This window comes from Phymastichus coffea, unplaced genomic scaffold, assembly GCF_024137745.1.
Source record: "Phymastichus coffea isolate CEN01 unplaced genomic scaffold, Cenicafe_Pcof_1.1 PCOF00048, whole genome shotgun sequence".
Lineage (NCBI taxonomy): Eukaryota > Metazoa > Arthropoda > Insecta > Hymenoptera > Eulophidae > Phymastichus > Phymastichus coffea.
This window is the reverse complement of record NW_026706859.1, coordinates 1,959,018-1,981,951: the sequence shown is the minus strand read 5'-3', so window position 1 is coordinate 1,981,951 and position 22,934 is coordinate 1,959,018. Positions and strand designations below refer to the sequence as shown.

The 22,934-nt window shown below is 47.3% G+C and overlaps 1 protein-coding gene and 1 long non-coding RNA gene across 7 annotated transcripts in view; one reads left to right on the top strand and one right to left on the bottom strand.

Moving 5' to 3' along the window:
• The window catches only part of LOC131665232 (uncharacterized), a 47,314-nt gene that overhangs the window by 1,941 nt on the left and 22,439 nt on the right, over positions 1-22,934 (top strand). For 2 of the 3 annotated variants that reach the window (XM_058936982.1, XM_058936977.1), the window contains exon 2: positions 21,788-21,876. The exons of the other annotated variant lie outside the window; for it this stretch is intronic. The gene's annotated coding sequence lies outside the window, so the exon portion shown is untranslated. The remainder of the gene's footprint in view (positions 1-21,787; positions 21,877-22,934) is intronic. 3 annotated transcript variants of the gene reach the window in all.
• Positions 15,397-17,762, bottom strand: LOC131665233 (uncharacterized). Of its 4 annotated transcripts, none has more exons than XR_009302010.1 (4): positions 16,760-17,762; positions 16,355-16,618; positions 15,737-15,770; positions 15,397-15,647 (listed from the first exon to the last, which is right to left on the bottom strand). It is a non-coding gene; the product is annotated as an uncharacterized LOC131665233 (long non-coding RNA). The 4 variants fall into 4 exon arrangements; XR_009302009.1 differs by having other exon boundaries at positions 16,355-16,981; positions 17,059-17,762; XR_009302011.1 differs by having other exon boundaries at positions 16,355-17,525; positions 17,588-17,762.

Here is a 22,934-nt window from a genome sequence, read left to right as displayed (position 1 = left end):
GGCTCTTTGTTTAAGTGCAGCTTGTACATGCGAGTCGTTCGACACAGAGAAAATCAGCTAGAAGTGTGTATAGGTATAGAAAGAGATTGACTGATTTATTGTAACTTTATTTATCGCTGATAGCAAAAATAACTACATATAATTATTCATTATTAGTTATATACACATATATAGATTTAAAGAATAACAAGTTTGATAAAACTAACTTTGGTATAAAGCTTAAAAGTTATTTAATTAATACTAGTAGTTTGGTCAAATATTTATGACAGTTAGATTAAAGATAAAATTTTCTTCATTCATAAAAATGAAATTTAGTAGTTCTATTTAGCAGCTCGATTGAAATGGAATAAAAGTGCAGACCACGGCTAAGAATGCAGTTATATAACCAAGTCCAATTGTAAAAGAAAACATCTCAGTTATCCCTAACCATCTTGAAAGTGGTTACGGTTCAAGGTCAAGAGATAGTGGATGCGTACCGCCTCCTTGACTCCCATCCCTAACGACGAAAGACAAGAAATAGTAAATAGAAGAGAGTTCCAGAGGCGAGCTCCTGCATCCCGAAAACATCTAGATCCAGTTACTGTGTTCACCCTAGGAACACTAAGCTCCGACTACTCGCCCCTACTAGTCGGGTACTACCTCGACCTACACGCAGTAAAGAACTCTGCGAAGTATGCGGGCCCTACATTTTTTGTAGGGGGCCGGGGGATAGGTTTATTCTTCCCAACACCAAATATACATCTCGCACATGAATACTTAGTTTTTGTAATTGAAGGCGTTGCTCCTGAAAAGCATCCAGGCACAATACCCCGCGTTAGTTTAGGTGTGGGTGAATTTAGGATCGGACCAACCTCCGATGAAGTGCTTTTGTAGTGCTTTGGCGAGGCTTAGACCGTTGAGTGTTACATTGACCTTTTTGCGTCCTGGTCAACGTACGATCTCTACTTAAGAGTTTGGATTTCAGAGTGACGTCCAAACTGAGAACCTCGTCACCGAAGGAACGAACACTATCTTTTACACGTTATCACTTGGTAGGCCTATAACACGAGTGATATCAGCATTCTTGGTAAACCAACGATAACTGCCTTGGTTTTTCGGTGTTGAGGTGCACATCCAGAGTCTTAGGCCCAATCAAAAATAACCTGCGCCTCCGTGGGCTACCCTGCTACAATTTGTAGGTTGTCCGCTTAGAAAAGGTATTGAATATTTTGTTTGTCTACTACATGTCGCAAGTCATTTACGTATAAACTAAATAGTAGGGGATTGATCTCCAAGCAACCAGAATCGCCACTCGTGGTGGAGACTTTCTGGATACGACCCTGTAAATGCGCTTTGATCTACAGGAGGGAGGAACGAGAGAGAGAGAGAGAGAGAGAGAGAAAGGAAAAAAGTCTGTGGCTGTGCGTATTGGGAGGGAGGGAGACGCGAAGACTTGAAGTGTCGAGGCGCGCTCGCAAGGTGATACATCGTCGCACAGCTGGCTCCTTCGATTACTTATACATACACACCCTTACAGCCCGTCGACGTTCTAAGGATGCCAAAGCGCACGAGGTAAGGACACAGGGTAGCCGCGCTGCAAGGTCATCTCTGCCACGATCCTTCGATACAAAAGTCAATCGATATGGTACCTTACTTCCATTTGTTTTTGTTTTTTTTTTTTGCGTTTCACCTCGATCGATTAAGAGTTTTTCTATTTTGGTGGTGGGCAGGGACTCGGATTATTTCGATCGTCTTATCGCGCTCTTGTACGGTAGAGACATTTCTGTTTGCCCACCTACGGCGGCGGCGTTCAAGGATATATAGCAGGCGCGCATTGATTGTACTCCTTCAATCGATGACATAAACGCGTAAACTTGTTTGTTCATAGACGTTGGCTTTGTTTCGTGTTTTTCGAAATCGTTCTTCGATAAAGGCAATTCGGCAAGAATGTCGATTGGTGCCCTATTATAGTTTGCATCGATCCAGTTCTCTTCTAAGCTCACGAATCTCTGCCGCATCTCTATAATTTTTCTCTCTCCATCTGACTATTCTCTCTTTCTCTGGGGCCGTCGTCGTCTATATATGCCTTCTCTCTCTCTCTCTCTCTCTCTCTCTCTCGTTGTTTTACTCCTAGCGTTTTTTTTCTTACTCTCTTTTTACGCCCGTATCGAGTTTTTTCCTTTCCCTCGGCTCTCCTCCGATGCCGCCGCTGCTGCCGCCGCCGACGTCGTCGCCGCGTGCCTATACTCTCTGTCTCTCTCTAAAGCTACGCGCCGCCACCGCTGCTGTTCTCCCAGGGCCGTACTCAATATTCACACTATGTCTCTCTTTACAACAGTAATCATAGGCTTCCCTCTCAGTATTGGATATATGTTGCCTTATACCGAATCGACCGTTTTGTTCCCAAGGACTTGTTGATCACTTACTGAAGCTGCTCGAGCTTTTTGATTCGCGCAGCCATACGTTAGATTTTTCTTCTGAAATCAAAGTACTAATCAAAGTTCTGAGATATACATAGAAATTAAAAGAAAGCGCAAATCGAGGTAGAGAACAAAGAATCTCAGTAAAAAATGGAAGATCAGCTTGCAAGTTGTACATTTTAATTTGGTTATTGATCCAATCAAAGTTTGCTCGCTCGACTTTCTGTTAACTTTTTATCGTCCAAGATACAAGATTGCCTCGTTCTCTCTCTCTTTTACCCCCTCCCAAGAAATTTTTTGCACTTCATCTCTGGAAAAGCTTTATAAATTATTCAAAGCGCAGCAACCTTTTTCTACGCGTGCGCAGGCTTGCTGACGATTTTTCCAACGTTTACTTTATTGGCCAATATAATTTTAAAACGAAAAACTTGAGAGATCGATACGTGCCATAGTGCTGTAGGATATTTTGACTCGCGCGCGCGCGCGCACACACACGCACACACGTGCGTTCACGGTATCGATAAAAGTCGAGCGTATTGTAATGATAATGAAGTTGGATGACGACTAAAGAGAAGAGCCATTGCAGGCGATCGCGGCGCCCGATAAAAAATTGACTCATCCTCATTGTTGACGCATACTAAAAATCGGTCGTTTTGTTTGGAAGGCCAAGCAGATAGCCACGTCAAAATGAGGAAGGCAAAGAAATAAAGAGAGGAAAAGCGTGAGGACTTCGGGGAATAATAATTGACGGGGGCCGGCGAGAGGTCGGCGTTTAATTAGCGCCGTGTGTGATGAGGGAACGATAGAATCTGTAAATGGGTGTCGCGCGCGACGCGAAGGTGCGTGCGTGCGGATTGGATCGGAACGCGCATGTAGCAAAGTGAAACGTATGGCGAGGCCTGGCTGATGGCTGGCTACGTCACTGCCGCGCACACATGTGCCTCGCTGTCCGTGTGTGGCGAAGTGTAGTCCGTGTGCCTTCGCGGCTATACAGTGTTGCCAATAAAAAATGATTCCGTTTTGTCGACGGAGCACGTCATAAGTGTTACGCACGCTGCTGAGCTGCACCGATCAACGCCCCCCCCCCTCTCTCTCTCTTTCCTTGTGCAAAGGTATCGTTGGACTCGATGTTCACGAGTAAAGACAAACGTTAGTGCATGACGTTCTCTCGCCGACGAATTTTTAAGATTTCATCGGGAAAACCGATGAAAAAATGGCCCGACGGCATATTGCGTATTTTCTTTCTTCTCTCACCATCGGGTTTCACCTCTTTCTCGTTTAATGAGAGAGTATGCAGATAGAGGATTCGCCGCTGCTGTTGTGCACAGAAATTTTTACCGTTAACTAGAGTATGAGCTTCCGCGTGCACTCTGTGGGAATACACCTTTTATAAATTGTATGCCTCTTGCTTTTAATCGTTGGACGCGATTTGTAACGCGCGATTAACGATTTTGTTCTTCGTTATTACAGATTTCAGCCGGCCCTTTTAATTATTAAAAAGATCTTTCGATTACCTATCGATAATCGGAAACTAATCAGCTACTTCCACATCCGACAATTTGTCTCGCTCGGATATCAAATCATTTCCGTGTTTGAAGATTCAACAATAAGTAACAAAATTCTGAATAGTTACATAGTCTAGCCATGAATATAAAAGTATAAAACGATATGCTTTTGGCGTTGCGATGCAGCAAAGTGTAATAAAACGGAGAGGTTTGCAAGGTAGTTTGCTTACGATAAAGTTGGCTGAGATCGGTACCTAAATGAAAGAGAAGAGAAAACAATATTTATAAAAGAGAGCCGAGTGTATAGGTGTTCGGCTCGTAATGGAGAGATAATGTTGAGCCTGTCTGTGTTGGGCCTGAGCTGGCAGAGAGCTGCAATTATCGTACTCGCGCGGCGGCGGCAGCACCAAGCGAAGTCGACTGGAAAGAAGAGCTGTGGCTGGCGATTACGGTCACGTGACGAAAGCTTGCGACGCGATTATTAGCCCCTACATTTTGTAGGTTAAACGGGCGAAGCGGGCAGACGACATTTTCGCGCTGCTCTGTGCTTTCAGCCTGGATAGACGATGCGCGATGATGCGCTAAGCACCAAATCATCCGTTTTCAATTCAACTTGGGCGCCGCCGCCTGCCCCCCCCCCCCTTTCCATTCTCCGCCTGTGCCTTGAGACAGGCCAAGAGAATGTTATATTGGGTCGCCTTTGAGGCTGCTGCTGCTGCTGCTGCAGCTGCAGCTGCAACGTCACCGAGGATCGTGAAATTACCGGCATAGAGATATGCTGTATACTCGCGGCAGGACGCACATGCGTATGTCCGCCTGTGTAGACACGAGGGGAGAGAGTGGCAGTGCTTCTCGCAAATCACAATTAGCTGACAAAAACAATCAACTATCGATTCTTATCGATCTCATTACTGGGGCGCTTGTCGCTGCTTCCTACTCGAGCAACAAGCCCTGTTTTCTACTTTTCGTGTGCATCATTTGTCTATACCTTTCATCATCTTTTCGTCCTGCTCTTTTGCGGCGACAATCCATGAGCACCTTGCCGACTGACGCCGCCAATGTTACCATGAAACAATCATAATCTTGCTCGCTCGTGGTTCACACATTTTATCTTGACAATTAAATTTGAACGCTCGCCTTTAAAAAATACTGCCTCGAGGAAATGTTCAGTCAAATCTTATTATACGATTCGAAATAATTTATTTTATTGTAGTTCCATTTCACGACCATAAAACGCCTGGCAATTTTCATTTTTACGGGCTTACAAAAAACAACTGTACGGTTCACAAAAAATAAATAAATAAATAACTAGAAGATAAAAATAAATAAAGAAAAAGACCATGAAAGTTCTGGTGAGTTTGGTCATTACAAGAGGTTTAATTGCTGAGGGACGATGGCATTTACGCAATTAAAATTCTTAATTCATATCACAGCCGACAATGTAGTGCGTGCTTCTCTCCACGAGAATCACACTTTAGAAAATATAACTTGGAAAAAAATCTTATCTACACTGTATCTTCGAGTCTAGAGCGCACAACCTTAAAATAATAGGTCACACTTTCTCTTGATGAAATTCAGCACAACCAGTTATAGTAATTGTAACAGTTATCCTGGCCAGAAAGAGATAAATCACTAGAAGAAAAAGAAGAAGAAGAAGAAGAAGCAGCAAAAAAGTATATAAACTAAGAGGTGCAATATAAACTTTCTCGAAACTGACTGCAATTTTTTGTGCTTGAGTTCGCACAATTGCTTGTAGAGCGTTTGAACAATTACATGCGCGCGCACGCGCGCAGCTGAGAGTCCAAGAGAGTTTTGTCTCGGAGTGGTGTGCGTGCATGAAGATAAGAGGTGGGGAATTTCCAATTGCTGCTTGTATTTTAAAAATAGTGCTATATACAGCGAAGCACAGAGCCTTATATATGCGTGCGCAAGAGGTTTTCAATATGCAGCGGCTGCTGTCGGATGCTTCTCTTTCTATCTTTTTTCACCTCGACCAGTTTTATCTATCTTTCGGGGATGACCTGGAATCGTCGACGCTGGCAGCAGATTAATTTTCGTAGGCAGATATTTCCCACAGACACGCACCTATAAGACGAGCACGCTCCCGGGCGCACTGGTCGATATCCGTTCACATTGGATTCACTTTAGATTGATTAGATACCGACGTTTGCATTATTTATTTTGACTCGTGTGCCCGAGCAGCTTATCTCGCAGCTGTTAAATTTTGCAAGCAACACGCTGCTACTCGCTACGCTCGCTCGCGACTCATCTTACAAGATAAACTGGGATAGCAGGCGGCAGCACCAAGATCAGCTCAAATTTTACTAGCCTTTGCCAAATGAGCTTTGCTTCTTTTCAGCAAAGATGGCTTTTTGCGAGGTTAGTTAGCCAGCCCTCGTAGTTGTAAATTTGCAGTGCCATATACGTCGAGCCTTTTTCTTTTCATCGACTACAAATCGTGTCAAAGCAAACACGGCGAATAGACTGTATTTTAAGATGTTCAAACGAAGCCAATAACCGTCAAATCGAAGGTATCAAGTTTGGGATATACGTAACGCTACGGCGAAAAAGAAGCAAATGAATGATACAAGACGCAGCTACGAAAAGAAACAGAGGCCATTGATAAACAGCGGAACAGCGAGAAAAGTTGTTTGACACAGTACCCGAAGCAGACAACAAGGCGTATTTATCGGCACAGAGATACAATACTGCAAAAGATGCCATGCGCATAAATCACAAAAGCATCTCTCTCTGGCGTCTCTCTCTCTCTCTCTTCGCTCGGTATATGTGCGCGACTCCGGCGTCGCGCGCCCGATGCGGTGCACTGCACGCGCACATTAGGTCATCTTATCTGCGAGCTTATGCTAATCAGCTGCTGTGCGAATACACTCTATAAACATTAAACTTTTCGTCGTTGAACATTTGTCTTCCACGTTCGATTGCAGTGGATTAATGCGAGGCCCGTTTGCAGGCCGTCGCTCGTCGCCGATGACAGTGAGACACGAGAGAGCTCGCGCGTTGGCGCGTAGTTGTTTTGATACGCGACTGCGCGGCGCGACTCCCCGTTTCACCTCGAATCATGCAAATGAGTAGCCCGATTTTCAGTAGTCGCCAGCGATCGATCGATCCGGCGCATTTACATAAAAGTCGAAAGTTCCATAACTGCGTTTGTACACGTCACGCTGCTGGGCGCATTTTCACAAATCAAGCTTGCAGCGACAACGGCGCGCAAACATTTCAGCTTTTGCTTTCGCCAGCGGAGGTTTTTGATAAAAATTATTAACGCGCTTGGGCCGCTATTTGGTTGGCGAATTGACTGACAGCCAGAGAGAAAAAGGGATTGGAACTGGCACGAAACAAAAGGAAAAACGCGCAGGCTCGCGCGGCATTCGCACTGCAGTAGCGGCCTGTTCTCTCTGTCCGTATCGTCAGGCCCGCGCCCGTGTGTGCGAGAGCTCGACCGTGTGTACCGGCTCGCGTACATGTGTACCCAGGAATGCGCGCCAAGTGCGCGGAAAAAAGGGCTAAAACGCGCCGCTGGAGAAATAAACGAACGAGCGAGCGAGCGAGCGAGCGAGAGGGCCGAAGAGGCGGCCGAGGAGGGACTACATGGAAATGGGCAGATCGCGCGCCCGGAGAGACGGAGACGTAGACTGGCCGACAAAATCAAAGGAGACCGAGCGAAATAGAGTGCGTCGAGGAGGCGAGAGGCGGCTTGGGTACGGCCGAGCCAAGACAAGAAGAGACAAAAAGAAAGCGCGCGCGACAATAGTTGACATGGCGCGAAACTTTCTCGCGGATACGCGCCGAAAACAATGAGGACTTTGACTCCGCTGAGGCGAGCTCGCCGATTTGCCATCTGCCGGAAGGCTATTACAATATTTTAGGCGCGCGTGATCGCTCGCGCGCGCATACAGTCAAATAAAGAGGCTTGCGAGTCTTCTTTCAGAGAGAGAGAGAGAGAGAGAGAGCTATCCGAGGTTAACGCTCTTTCAGCTCGGAGAACGACGACCCCTATCGCCAAGTTCTCTCTCCCGGTCAAACGATCGGATAAACAATTTTATATCGAGACCCTGCCTACTGTATTTTTAACTACATTTCCTCGGCTTTTTCCATATCGACTTGTTACTTCTTTTTTCCGCTCTCATCCCGTTCCAAGCGCTCAGCACTGCCGATATCCCCGCATTAATCGCACTCGCGCTGTAACCTGCGTATCTGTCGAGCTATTAAATGTAGCCGGACTCGTACGGCGCAACAAATGCATAAATTTCGTTCATAAGTGGTAGCGGGCAAATGCAAGGCGCTACGTACGGCCATGAATTTTCTCTGTCAATTATCCGCGCAGGCAGCACGCGGCTTCGACGTCCAAAACGTGCTCGCAGGTGTTTCCGCGTTGTAAATCAACAATCGGACACATTGCGCCTTCGAAGTTGCAGACCAAGGAAGCGGTGCCCGAAAATTTGTTTACGAGCACCGTACAAGGAAACACGCCATCGAGCCGCACCGAGGCTAAGCAGCGCAAAGCTCGCCAACGTAATCGCGCGCCGGTAGGAATCTTCGAGGAGTCGTAAAAGGCGCGCGGGGTAGGCGGTCGGAGAGCTGCCGGAGGGACGCCGCACGCGTGCACGCGTAACCGGGCCAGCAGGACCGCCTTGCCCGCCTTGCTTGCTTGCTTGCTTGCTTGCTTGCTTGCTCCCTTTCTCGGTTCGGTCGGCGAACAGTTCGGCCGCGCCTGCGCGCTCGCGCCCTCGATCAGCGCACGCACGCGGCCGGCCGGGCGCTTATGCTCTTTGTACTTGGAGGCGGGGGGAGGGGTGTCTGGCCGGGGCGCGATAATTCGATATCATTTCGATTTTCGCGGCTAGCTGCACGGCCGAGCTTCCCGAATGAGCTTCCGCGGTGAACGAGCGATGGCTCCGGACGCTGCCCTCGCAGACGGCTAATGTGCATGTTCGGCTTTTCGTGGCAGCTGCGCGCGCCGCCGTATATCCCGCAAAATGTTTTACAAGCTTCGTAAAATGTTGTAACATTTGCGAAAATATCGAATATTCGGTGCACACGCGCTCGCGAGATGTCGAAAGTTTGCTCGTTAGGTACCGGTGTCGCGTGCGAAGCGCAAACCGCAAGCGTCATTTCTGTAAACAAATCGGAACGAAGCGACAAAGAAGCGTAATCCGTGGAGCGATTAGCGAGCGGAGTGAGGTGTGCTCTCGCACGCGCGGGGCGCTCATTGAATTTCGACTACGGGCATAGCATATAAATTGGGATGGTTATCTCGAGGGAAGCACCGCAGCGCAATGAACCGTCGAGCGCGCGGCCAGTAAACATCGATAAGCGCTCTTTATCTAGCTTTTGCCGAGTGGTCGTCGTCACGCCTGTGCATCGCAGCGATGACGAGAGTAGCAACAGCGGCGGCAGCGGTGGCAGCGGCAGCAGCGGCAGCAGCGGCAGCAGCAGCAGCAGCAGCAGCAGCTGTAGATACAAACGGTGAGAGCAGAACAAAGCACGATAATAAAGAAGAAGAATCCGAGCCAGCGGAAGGGGGATAAGTGACGAAGAGGCTGGCGGCGCGCTGCGAGTGTTGCGCCGCTGCCGCTCGCGGGGAGTTGCTCGGTCGACCGCTCGAGTCGCGTGCTCCTCGAGCGTTTACGCGAAATTACAAAGCCCGAGAGCGAGAGGTTGGGCTTCTCTCTCGCGCTCGCCGAGAAACTTGGTCCAGGATGGATGGAGGAAGGAAGATCGGCTGCTGGTGCGGCTCCGGGTCTGGCGCTGGTGCCGCGGTTGCCACGGTGACCGGCATTGATTACTCCCCTCTACCTCTCTCCCCATTTCCACACACGCACACACGTACACGCGGCTGCTTCGCTCCTCTTCTCTCTGCTCTTCTCTTTTGCCTTGGAGTCTCTCACTGAGCGCGCGGGTCGCCCTGTCTCCACACCTCTCTTATCCGCAGTTCTTTCTGCGCCGGCTCTCTGCTTCGTTTTGTCTTCTCGCTCGGCGTTGCCGTGCGTGCGCCACTCGTTTCGTCCATAAATTTCTCTTCGCTATATTTCGATCTGTCCTCTCGCTCTCGTAATTTTCGCTAGGCCGCGTGTAACTCTTCATCTCGCCGCGGATAAAATATGTCTCGCTGGTCTTTTTCGCTCGGCTCTGCTGCACGAGGCCAACGCGCGCTTGGACACGTACCCCTTTTCCCATTGCATTTGGCTTTCCTTCCATTCGCCGCAGCCAAGCCGTTATCGTTCTTCCCCCCTGCCTCCTTTTTCACTCTTCTTCGCTTTTGCACTCGTTTTTCTCTTTCCCCTCCCGTTTTCCGTCCCCTCCCTCCGCCCAGTTTTCATATTTTCCACAGTGCAGCTCTTTATCCCTGTCTCTCCATTTTCATCCGGCTCTTTTTCCTCTTTCAGCGCCGCGCCGCGGCAGCGCCGAGGGAGGGAGAAGCGTCACTCGCTTTTCGTATTGCGCGCTTTTAGCGCGAGCCAACCGCGCGCCTCTCTTTCTCTCGCTCCCTTTTTTCTTTTTCTTCCTCTGTGGACCTCTCTTTTTTTATTTACCTGTATACGCGCGCTACACCCACACACCTACCTATTGCTGCCAATCCCTTGGCTTCTTCGGTGTTCGTCTTCATTCCACTTTCCATCGAATCATCTTGTGGATTTCGCTTTGTTTGCCAGGGCTCCCTTTACGTTCTTTGCCTCTCGCAGCCAGCGGTAGTAGCATCAGCTCTCGATCCTTCCCTCTGCCCCTCGCGCGCCCACAACTTGCCTCGTTCTCGCGCGCCACCCCTAAAACTTTTTCATTTATTCTCCCACCCTCCTTCTATTCTCTCTTTCTCTCTCTCTCTCTCTCTCTCTCTCTCTCTCTCTCTCTCTCTCTCTCTCTCTCTCTCTCTCTCTTAGCCAACTCACTTTCTTCCACGCCATCTCATTTGCTTTTCCATTTTCTCCATCCTTTTTTTTACTCTGGCTGCTGCTGCTTCTGCTGTCGCTGCTTACCTCGTTTCTTCCTTGCTCTTCTCTGCGCTTTATTTTTTCGCGTTCGCTTCCATCGATGCGTAAGCCAGATATACGGACATAGAAAGCAGAAAGCACCTTTCGCGTCTGTCTGTCGTCTGCCTGCCTATAATATTCTCCTATACCGACTCTCCAAATATTTCCAACTTGATCCGCGACCGGTCGCCTCTGCGTTGTCCTCTTAGGTGTACTTTAACGGCTTTCACTTTCTACAGCTGAGCTTTCTCTCCCTCTCTCTCTCTCTCTCTCTTTCTCTCGACAATCGAAGTCCGTAAAGTAAAGAACTTATCAAATTTCAGTCCGTCAGCTGACTCACTGAATTGGATATGCAGTGAACACAGATAAGATAAGATTACATTAGATTGGGTTGGAACCACGACTGTATTGCAAATCCTTGGCGTAATTCTACTTAGCGATTGTTTTGTATTGTTCAAGCGCGCTGCAAATATATCGCTGCAGCGCACTTAAACTCTCCACTACGCACTTCGCTTAATTAACGAGGTCGCGCGTGTTTGCGAAAAATCCCGCATTTCTGATAAAAATCCGAATCTCGTGGGCAGAAATAAAAAATATTGGGCGTTATAAATTGAGAGGCTGTCTCTGCTAAAATACAATTTGGCCGCTGACGTACGCAGGCGCGAGCATAAAAATTCTCCGGCCGCCAAGCGAGCGAACAGAATTTTCGTTTCCAACCTCTCGAGATTCATTGTGTACTGGCCCCTCCTCGCTGTTATTATATATATATATATATATATATATATATATATATATATATATATATATATATATATGTATGTGTACATTGAATTTGGTGCAATTTTGCAACCTAGAAGCAGATCGTCCTCGTTGCATTGCGCATGCTTAATATTTAGTGATGCTGTGCCTTCTCGTCACACTGCGTCACAAGAAAATAGTCCCGGCGTAATCGATAAGTGCTATTTGTAATAATTGACCGAGTATAATGGATAGCCTCAAGTGTTTTATATTTACGTAAAAGACCGATGTAAATAGTGTGGATTTATTTGGCGTCACTGTAAGCTCTAAAGGCTCTTTGCTCGTCATGCGACTCAGAGAGCGATTCTAGCTAGGTCGAGTTATATAGGTGCCTGATTCGTTCCTCGAGAGTCGATTACAAAAGAGTCGAAATAATGAGAGCGCGCGCGCCGCCTAGCTTAGCGAAGGCGCGCGGCGGTATCTCCGAGAGTTTTGCGAGTGTGCTCTGCCTGTCGTGAACCTGGCCATGATAGTCGAGCACCACGTGCGGCGGCTCAGGTCGAAAAGGGGCGGGGGTATCGATGCGATTTCTTCGAGTTGGAGTTGTAGCATATGCCGTGGCGTCGCGCGCTCGGAGCGGCGTTTTCAGAGCTTGACCCTATTTCGATTTCTGTTGGCGACGGGTCGCCAGGCAAAAAGGCCAAAGCCAAGCTAGGAGGAGGAGGAGAAGGAGGAGCTCGCTACTCACAGGCTCGGCTCGCTCGCTCGCTCGAACCTCGATAATGAGGAAACTACACTTGCCTTCGATCGCATATCAAACGGCTTCTCTCTCTCTCTCTCTCTCTCTCTCTCTCTCTCTCTCTCTCTCTCTCTCTCTCTCTCTCTCTCTCTCGCGCGCGCGCGCGCCGATTGCCGCAATGGCTGCTGCTTTGTTCTGCGGAGAGGACCAGAGAGAAAAAGTGTGGTTGGGGAATCGCGTGCAGATCGCGCGGAATTGATTTCGTTTGTTTAGCTCGATTGTTTTTTTACACCGTTCTCGCTTGGCGCTCTCTTTCCCTTGCTCCCGCGTTGTGACAGCTAGTGAAGTACGCTAATGGCATTATCAACGCCGTGCCGTTCGCACGCGCGGTTGGATGTAACATTATTATGTATATGCTGACTTGTACGTCTGTATGCTGATTAAACACGTTAGCGAAGTTGCAGACAGCGCCAAGAGAAATTTAATCAATTCTTGACTGCATGTACGAATACAGGCAGTGGCGTGACGTCAGTCGAGGGAGTACGAGGCTCGGCCTAAATTTATTCTGCCAAACCGTGATTGCCGTAGCGAATTAATAACCGCGACAGATTTGCGCGTGGCAAAAACGACAACTGGCAATCTGCGCGCCACTGAAAGACCTGAATAGGGCTAGGTGAGTGCGTGGCGAATTTGAATGGGGTTGGGAGAGGGGGGAGGTAGTAAACGGGTCGTGGCTCCGCACAATGCTCGCTGCTGAACCCCTTGAGCTTGCCTTCTTGCGCGCATGTGACGCATAAGCAGTGGGTGCCGCTGGCGGTCTGCGCCTCCGACTCGCAGAGGAGCTGTTGCTGCGCGCTACTCGCGAAGCTTCAAATCCTCACGCCTGTGCGGCAGTGCGCGCTTCACGCAGGCGCGTAGACTTTATTTCTGTTTACACGCGTATATGCGGCGAGCGCCTCTGACCTCAGCGCGCGCCACTCCGTGTATACGTTATATACCGATGACGAGTCGCCGCACTCCGCGCACGATAAGTGGATAAAGAGAGAGGCCACTTTTTTTTTTCGCCGACTGCTACATTATACATGCGCGCGCGCGCCTGCGCGAGTCGTTGCGCCGTATTTCTGTCCAAGCTGAGAGCTGCATGCTTCGAATGCGCCTCACTTTTCCTCGTCGCGGATCTTCGTCGAGTAGGCGACGACGCGTGCGGGTGCGTGCATCGGCGCTCACGAGGAAGTGCCTATTTACTCGGCGACGATAAGAAACGTTCGTAGCGCCGCGGCTGTTGTGCGCGACCCGTTGACGAGAAATGCCGCAGCTGTAAAAGCAATCTGGCCGCGAAGAGCGCCAGACAACGCGACGGTAATATCGGATTGTTGCAGGTCGTTCGCTCTATTTTTATAGCGGCTCGAACTCTCCCTCTCTCGCGCTCGCTCTCTCTCTCTCTCTCTCTCTCCCGACAGCTGCCATTCTCGCGCGGCTCGCTGCGGCGAGCCGCGATATTTTGGCAATATTGGCGTTTACAAACAAACACCGTGCTAGTGCAAATAGAGCCGTTGTCCGCGGCGCGTTGGCAGCAGGCCGAAAATCCGCGCATCTCGAGGGCGAAAAATCATTGCCGATTGCCGTCGTCGTCGTCGTCGTTAGCTGCCACTTGTCAATCAGGCATGCCACGCACACGCGCGCACAGTACACGCGGCTGTTAGCGAGCCCTCGCTGGCTAGAAATGCCAGTAGCGCACACACGTAACGTACGAGAGAGAAGCAGCAGCAATAGGCTGCTACCTCGATCGATAACTGAATACTCGATATCTATTAATACTATTTCGCAAGTAACGTCGCCCGCTATGTACGTGTATATATACAAAGAGCGAGGTGCTATGTATATCCGCGCACAAGCCCTTCTTCGATTCGTTCCATCTCCCTCTCTCTCTCTCTCTCGCTCTCTCTCTCTCTCTCTCTCTCTCTCTCTCTCTCTCTCTCTCTCTCTCTATGTCTCTTTCCAACGTGCGTACACACACGCAATCTGCATCCGATTTCTCTCTCTCTCTCTCTCTCTCTCTCTCTCTCTGCCCGCCGAGCGACCCGGAGTATACTCCGACTATTGCGGCCTATTCGATGGGGTGGGGCAGACGGACGGCAGCGCGAGCAGGAGGCAACTACCTAGCAGCTAGCAGTACCCCGGCTGCTACTGCCGCCGCGTTTCCCTTATTTATGTTTACAGCAGGCGTAATCAATACTGGCATTATGCCATTCCGATTAGGCTAACACCGTTAACAGCCCGGGTAATGACAAATCACCCACGCTCTTTTCTCTCTCTCTCTCTCTCTCTCTCTCTCTCTTCAGGCACTAACACGCGCGCGTTCTGCTTTCACTCCGACGCTCATCTGCTCTCGCGCGCGCATTACACGCGCTGTAAATCTTATCGCTCGGATTTCCTACACACCTTTTGTATTCCGTACTTGCTGCTGTCGATCTTCTTCCGCTGTCATTTGTATGTTTCAATCGACCATCTCACGCTCCCCTGATACGAGTATGAAGTTCCGATCGTTTGAGCTTAACGAATTGGTGATGCTACGGCAGTTAAGGTCCGTTTCCAGTTACAATCTAATAACCAATGAATATTATCATAATATTACTAATATATATCTAAGATTCATATAATTACATGTATCCTTCGAAAATGAAACACATAAACACTTTTTCAGATACATGAAATATTAAACGTACATATTCACCTATGGCTTCAAAACACTCAAAAAATACCTGAATTTTATATTTTTTTATTGTGAAGCTGAAGTACTCTAGAGTCTACTAAAAAAATCTCCCTGTTTGGAAATGTACAAGTTCATTGCGTGCGACTTGAAATCAGTGCTCGGAAATAATAAGAACTTTTGGTAAATAAAAAAGGGCAAAATGTGAACCCGGCTGGACTATTTGCTCTTAACCATTAATCCATACCTGAAATGTTAGCATTATTTTTGCTGGATCATAATGAATAGAGTCTTTTATTGGCTTATTAATTTAATGTATATTCTTATTCAAATTTAATAATACATTAATATTTGTTTACATTCATTGAAATTATAATCTAGATACAATAAACAAGTCAATATTTTATTAATACATTTATATTTATTTAGTACTTTATTATTGTATAAACGGCAATAGTACACTTGACTTGTTCATGCTTTTTAATAAGTCAGTTTGACTTGTCAAACTGACGATGTCTGAACCTCGTTTTTCAGGTATCGTACGGTCTGACGCTCAGCAGCAAGTTTCTACAAAAAAAATAAAATTTATAATTATACTGTCAAATTTCATTTATATATATAAATGGGTAAATTATTTATTTATATATTTTACTTACGTATTTCAACATCTTTATTGATCCATCATTTTTCCTACAAATAGATTGAGTGATTTTTAAAAATATTTGATTTTATGTTATGGTTCTTACACGCACTGATACTTTAGCCTCAGTTAAAAAAAAATAAAACCGAAATATTTTTTGAGTGTTTTCAAGTCGCACGCAATCAACTTGTAAATTACGCGGCGAGCGCCATGTATATGGGCTCGTGAGGGTAGTTCCTATTATTTCCGAGCAGGGAGACTTTTTTTGTAAGCTCTGCGGTATTTCAGTATTATAATAAACAAATAAAAACGAATATTTTTTGGGCGTTTTCAAGTTCCACGTAATAAACATGTACATTTCCAAGCAAGGAGACTTTTTCAGTAGTCTCCGGGGTACTTCAGATTCATAATAGAAAAATAAAATTTAAGTATTTTTTAGGTATTTTAAAGCCACGGGCTAATATATACGTGTAATGTTTCACGTATCTGAAAACGTGTTTATGTGATTTTATGCAGTTTTAGTTGTTAAAATGATTCATTGTCGTAGGATATATGTAATTATATGAATCTTAAATAGATATTAGTAATATTATGAGGATATCCATGGGTTATTAGATTGTAAGTGGAAACGAACCTTAACTGCCACAGCGCCACTAATTCGTTAAGCTTGAACGATCGGAGCTTCATACTCATCCCGATGTTGTTATAATTATAGAGACTCATTTCCAAATTGACCTTCGCCACTATTTGTCAACCATCAACTCTCCAAATATAACTTCATTCTCGCCGAATGTTCCCACCGAATTTCCGCTGCATATTTTTTCTATCCGTATAAATATTTCATTCTTGCATAGTTCCTTGCTCTATTATCAGTAAACTGCTGCTGTTGCTGCTGAAACTTGTGGCAGGTGCAGCGGTGAAGTAAAAAAGAGTGTGAATGTTAGGAAGCGTTTTGAAAGTAGTTGCATGAACTAGCAGTGGAAAAACTGCTTGGAAATTGATGCTTTAGCTAAAATATTGCGCTTACGTAAATACTCACTCGCGCGGTATTAGCGTACTTTTTGGTCGTTTATGCAAGCCAGGTTATTCGTTAATTTTCATTGAAAAACAAAAGGAAGGAAAAACAATAGCGATAAATAATCGGACAATCGTCGTCACGTCTGATCTTTTTAATTAAGAGAATCGCTAATTTTCCCTTGATTTTCTTTTTGTTGCAGGTAAGTCAATCATCGAAGGAGAATTGCTGCTTCGATTAGGCAATCTATAGAGAACAAAAAAGCTACTGAGTGCTGTTCATCGACTGTTCATTTCGTAACGATCGGGGAGTACATAACGTACGTGAAAAGCATAAGCGGCTAATTTACATAATAGTGTAGAATACAACGCGAAGAAGTTTATCCAAGTGAAGATAGCCAAGGGACGGGACGCCGTTCTTTGGCGCAGGTTATAATTTCGAATCGGTTTCACGTACTTCCGTCTGTGTTTCCTTGAAAACACAATAATCACGCTTGTATGTTTCTTTTTGTCGTCCGTGTGCCTGTTTCCGCGTGTTGCTTGCTGGCAGGTGGCTGCTGCTGTGAGACGCGTACGTGCTCTGGCCCGATGAACCTCTTTCCTATAGGTTGCAGGGAGGCGAGGAGATTCTCGCGCGTGCTGGTTTTGTCTCTCGAAAATTGATGCGGTTTCGACACAGAGAGAAAGGGGAGGGGGAGCAGATAGAGCGCATGCGTTTTTCCAACAATGCCGGTTGCGCAAATATCAGTCGGCCAAGGAACTGCTAAGCGACTGGCGTCGGCGTCGGCAGTCTATAGTTAGGATTTTGCAATGAGCAGCTCGTTCCACTTGCATCCACCTTACTTATCCTTACCCTGCCTCCTCCCACTACAGCGAGGCAGGCCAGAGCCAGCTACACAGCTCCGTGCACGTGTACGCGAGCCTGGCGCACTTTCACGTCCGACAAAAAACAGCTGCTGCTGTGTTTGCGCGCGCGCGCGCGCCACCTCGTCTACTGCTCGGCTCTCGCGCTCTCGCTCCCATCTGCTCTCTGGCAGCACCGGCTGAAAACTGCTCCTTCCGCGCTAGCAGCTTATCGTTGCCGCCGCCGCCGCCGTCGCCGCCACCGCCGCCACCGCGTGCCAAGGAGACCGGGTACGGGGTACGAGCGAGGAGCCAGCCGCGCTGAAATCCAGCAGTTAATCGCCGGCTAAGTCGAGGTCTTAGCGCGCCTCCGGCGACGAGCGCGTCGAATACCAGCCGGCCGGTCGGTCGGTCGCGCTGCGAGCTTCCGATTGACCGCGCCATCCACCGGTCGGTCGATTAAAGCCACGGCTGACGATCGGCCAGCCTCATTGCCAAGTGCATTCCGTCGTCGCGCCGAGTGTTTATTCAACGAGGACGGAGCGCAGCGCTACCCCGGCGAAGGTTAGTCGCGAGAGCAAATAAGGGCTACGCGTGGGCGCGCGCCGCAGCGCCACGGAGATTATTGCTTCGTCTGCTTGCTCTCGCGCTCGCCTGCCGCTATTTATACACCGTCGATCGGAGGCAAGAGCGATTGCGAGCACGCTCCGATGTCTTGCCCACTACCAAGTCGAGAATGAGTCCTACTTTTTTTTCGAATATACGCATGTATATGCGCGATTCCACCGCTCCTCTATAAGGATTCTTATTCACGTCGTCCAAGTTGCAAAGGAGATCTCGGCGTTTCCTTGACATCGATATTTCAACCCAGAACACTGCGAGCAGACGCCACCGTGGCCTGGCCTTTATAACGAGAGCTCGCAGACGATGCACCGCCGTGTAAGCTGACTCACTTCAACCGCGCGCTCCTCGCACTTTTTTCGACGCTCAAAGAAACTTTCGGCTGATTGAAATCGGTTGCGTGGCAACGGTGACGCGTGTCTTCTTCGAGAGTTCTCCGAGCAATTTTCCAGAACGACCGCAGCCGGCAGCAAGCAGACGCGGACGGGATTGCAACAACTGCGAGTATGAAAGTGGAGTGCGGATAGGCTCGCGGATCCGTTACGTGGATTGCGGTGTAGCGTGTAGGCACACGCAACGCGGAGGCACGTGTGCAGAGAGAAAGAGAGCCGAGCGTGTAAACGTAGATGCGTTTACAACAATGGCCGTGCGCGCCGGTGTTTTGCGCCTTGCGACAGCCGAGGTTTCGCACGCGCTCGCCTAGCATAGAGGACGACCACGCAGGGAGGCAGGTTCGCCGCACGAAGCCTCGTCGTACGAATCTAGGTCAGACCCTTCTCTCTCTCTCTCTCTCTCTCTCTCTCTCTCTTTCACTCTCTCCCACTGTATACGGTAGTGCAGTGCTCTGCATCGTGACTACTCGTCGCCAGTTTCCCCCTAACGCCTTGGTCACGCAGTCGTTTGGTTTGCCGATCGATTTTAATATTTTGTTTTTCTGCCTCGCGGACTCTAGCTTATTTAGCTGATTATTCATTGGACACACCGGCGAGAAAGATAGCCTCGAAGCTCGCTCTTTCGTAATATCGTACGTCCTGATGGGAAGTTGGGCCGAGGGGACGGTTATGCCAGAGCGAGAGTTCTGGATTTCCTCTTTTTTTTCGCTCTTCTCGCGCGCGCTTATCTACGCCTTTCACATCCTCAAAACTATAAGCGCGTGCGCGCGACTCGCTGCCCGCGCAGCTAGTTTTATACCCATAGAACTAGAGCACTCGAAAACTTGAAATTGGTCGCTCTGTGCAGCAGCAGCAACTTCTTCAAAATCTCGAAATGGCAGCTTAATATGCAGCAATTATTAGCGGGGCTCTCGCGCGTACCCCCGTTGAAGATTTTCTATATTGCAAAACTTGCGCGCTTTCATTGCGATCCAAAAGTTCAACTTTAAGAATAGTCAACGACTTTGAGTAGTTGATTTTGCTGTGCGAAGGTACAAAATCGAATCATTCGTTTACAGTGTCGCGGCTATAAAAAAATATGGGTGGCCTACTTGAGGCAAGGGAATGACTTCACGTTTCGTATATATGCCTTGCACAAGTCTATACTATGCGTAATTTTTATGCCAATATAATTCATGTTACAATAGTGGTGATGTGTTGTATAGGTTGGGTCGCTCGCCGAACCTGAGGCTAAAACATTTACTCTGAATGAATTAATTACCCGCAAGGCCATTCGATGACAAACTGTTCCAAGAGTCAGATCGCCGATTGCGTGAAAAATGGACGCAAAGTTTTCCTCGAGATTAAAACTCGTGCGATAATTACGCAGAGCTTTCGCGTCAGCTCGTGCTATCTACACAAAACCTACGGTGCACTGCAGCTTTTAATCTTGGCGCCCACTCGCGACTATACAGCATCGTTGCTTAACCAGTATCTCCATAATGCTACGGAGTTAAAAAAAATCTAAGGGAAAAAATGGCCGATGCAATAGGACGACAACGACAATGCCCGGCCGAAGAGAGCACCGTCAGATGTGATCAGAGCAGGAAAAGAGAGAAACTTGTTTTCCTTCTTATCGTGCGAATTTACTCGCTGAGAAATCAGCAGCAGAGAGCTCGGCTAATGATAGACTCTGCGTTCGGGGAGCAAGATAGAGAAAATAAGGCCGCTGTGATCTTCTCTCTCTCTCTCTCTCTCTCTCTCTCTCTCTCTCTCTCTCTCTCTCTCTCTCGCCATCGTGACGTCACCTGTATCAGCCTGCCGTAGTAATTGCAGGTTACACGTGGGCGGCGGAGTGCACGCGCGCACTCGACGGAAAATTCAACGTGCACAGAGCGACGTCGTCGTCGTAGACGTGACGTCAACGCGGCACCTCCGCGCTATTCCTGGCGCACACGTAGCGGGAGAGTCGACGTTGCGCGATGTAGCGCGACGGAGAGCTTGAACTAACCAATTTTTCATATATCGTGAGCCTCCGCGGGCAACGTTACCACCCATTGATTCAATTATTATTCACTACTATTTTTTCTTCTCTCCACGGCCCACAGCTTTCGATAGGCCAGATTTCCTCTTGCAGCTTTCTGTTTTCCTGTGTGAGCCCCGCGCGGCTCTCTGCTGATATGTATTGATTCATTTATGAAGTGCGAGCACCAAAGCTGCTGACGTGTATTTTATCGAATTTTGCAACTTTGATCAATACTGGCTTGCTTTCCGTGGCAACGTCGCCACGAGCTTTTCCTTCGAAGTCATAAAAGAATAAAGGCAAGTATCGCAAGAACTGGTGGGGCAGTCACGCGTAAAAAAAATTAAAGAACATTTGGGTGCCAAAAAACGTAGGCTTATTGACCTCCTTTCGGTGTGAACCGAAATATTACGCATAGTTCACTCGATGTGTCGTTGACATCTCTTGAATTCCTGAGAGTGAAAAGCGTACAATTATTATGCAAATGAACATGAATGCACGTCTTGCGGAGGAAATAATTGTATAAATAATTGAATGATTTGTTAGTAGAAAAAAGAATTTACTGGATAATGTTGCATCGCGCGTGTGAGCCATGGTATGTAATGGAAGACTTGATTTCGTAAGGTTACGAGAACTGCCGAGTTAGGTCACGTTAAAAAGAAAGTTAATACTTGGTTTTGATCAATGATTTGTCATGCAAACACATTTTCTACCATTATAAGTTGAAGTTATTGAAAATTAAACGTGAATTTATTTCAATGACATAGCTAAAAAATTATAATATTTCGTGCAATAAAGAAAAGAATGTAGAAAGTGTATAGAAACGGTTTAGCAGTAGTGAGATGGATGATTTTAATGTACAGCGCGCGGTTGCACGTAGGACGAGTTTAAAATATTTCATTAAGATTGGTTTATTTTAAACGACAATCTCACGACTGCTAAACTGTCATTTGGATAAAGGAAAGCTATTATCTGTATTAATTGTTGCGGTAAAATCATTAATTAATGGATCTCTTCCGGTTTTGCCTGTTTATTTAAAATCGATTGTTTATTTAAAATTGCTGCTGCATTAGCTCGGAAAGCTGTGTCCTTTGAATGTGGAAACATCAGTATTGTTTCCTTGTTGAGTATACTCGTGTTCATTTGAGAGTCGTTTCACAATTTTGACAGTTTTCGCACCTTTTGTGCATTTCAGAATACAATCGTCGGAAATTCGGATGGGATCTGTGCTGGGATGTTTGCCGATATGAGCATTTTGACCACATGAGATGAGGATTCGTCAGCGTACGTAAAAAATACAATGTTATTTAGTTAGCGGAAAAGCACCACCTCCACGTTGACTGGGGCACAAGCCACGTAGTTCACTAATCCACTAATATTGTCATGGATGTACTTGCATTGTATATTTGCATATATTCGCGCTAACAAACGTTTTAACGAACATAGCATAGCTTGCATTGAGAGATTGTCCAATGATTGGCCATGGTATCCGCAAATAAATCGCGTGCGTTGAGTAGTTTGATTATTACTACGCTGCCGCGGAAGGATATCAAATATGGACGGTGAAACGAAGATCCGGTTGGAAAAGCGCAGAATGTGATATCTCATAGCCTAAAAATAGCGCAGTTGTTACCGGGAATCGCCGCGTGAATATCGTTCTCAAAATAAAAGTTGCAAGGTCGTGTAAGTGTTTACTCTATGCGAGGAGAAGAAACTTTCCGAATATACCTTGAATGTTGCTCAGTTTTTGAAAGTAAACTTGCTCTCGCTACGCATCCTTCTCGGAGTGAGTAGTAAAGGTAACAACTGAACAACCAGCGGGAGAGACTGCGGCATTACTATCAACTTCTTCTTTTTTCTTACTTTTCAATTCAAACCTGGTAATATTCCGCGTAATGACTGTTCGTAACTCGCGTACCTCGATCGCACATAATTCGCTCTGGCGGAGAGACTAGCCAACGTCTAATTTAGAAAACCTCATCACGCACAGCGAACGTCTGATTGTAAATAAGCATGAGCCGTAAAGGCAGCATCACACGCTCGGCCGAAAGGCACACGTAGCTCCGCGCTCTGGACGGATGTCCACGCTACAGGCCAATCCGATCAATGGACGACGAAAAATGAAAAAAGAAGACGCGACCTCGGCAGGAAAAGAAAGAAAGAGCGATCGATGAGAGCAGCTGATCCGCGGCGAATTAGAAAGCGTAAAAAAGAAAATGGCGCAGCGCGCCCGAGGTGGGGGTCGCGTCGGTGAATCGCTGCAGCAGAAGACGACATTCCACGGTGCGTATGAATGGTCGCGGAGCCCGGTGGCATCGCAACGCGAGACAACGACGAACTTG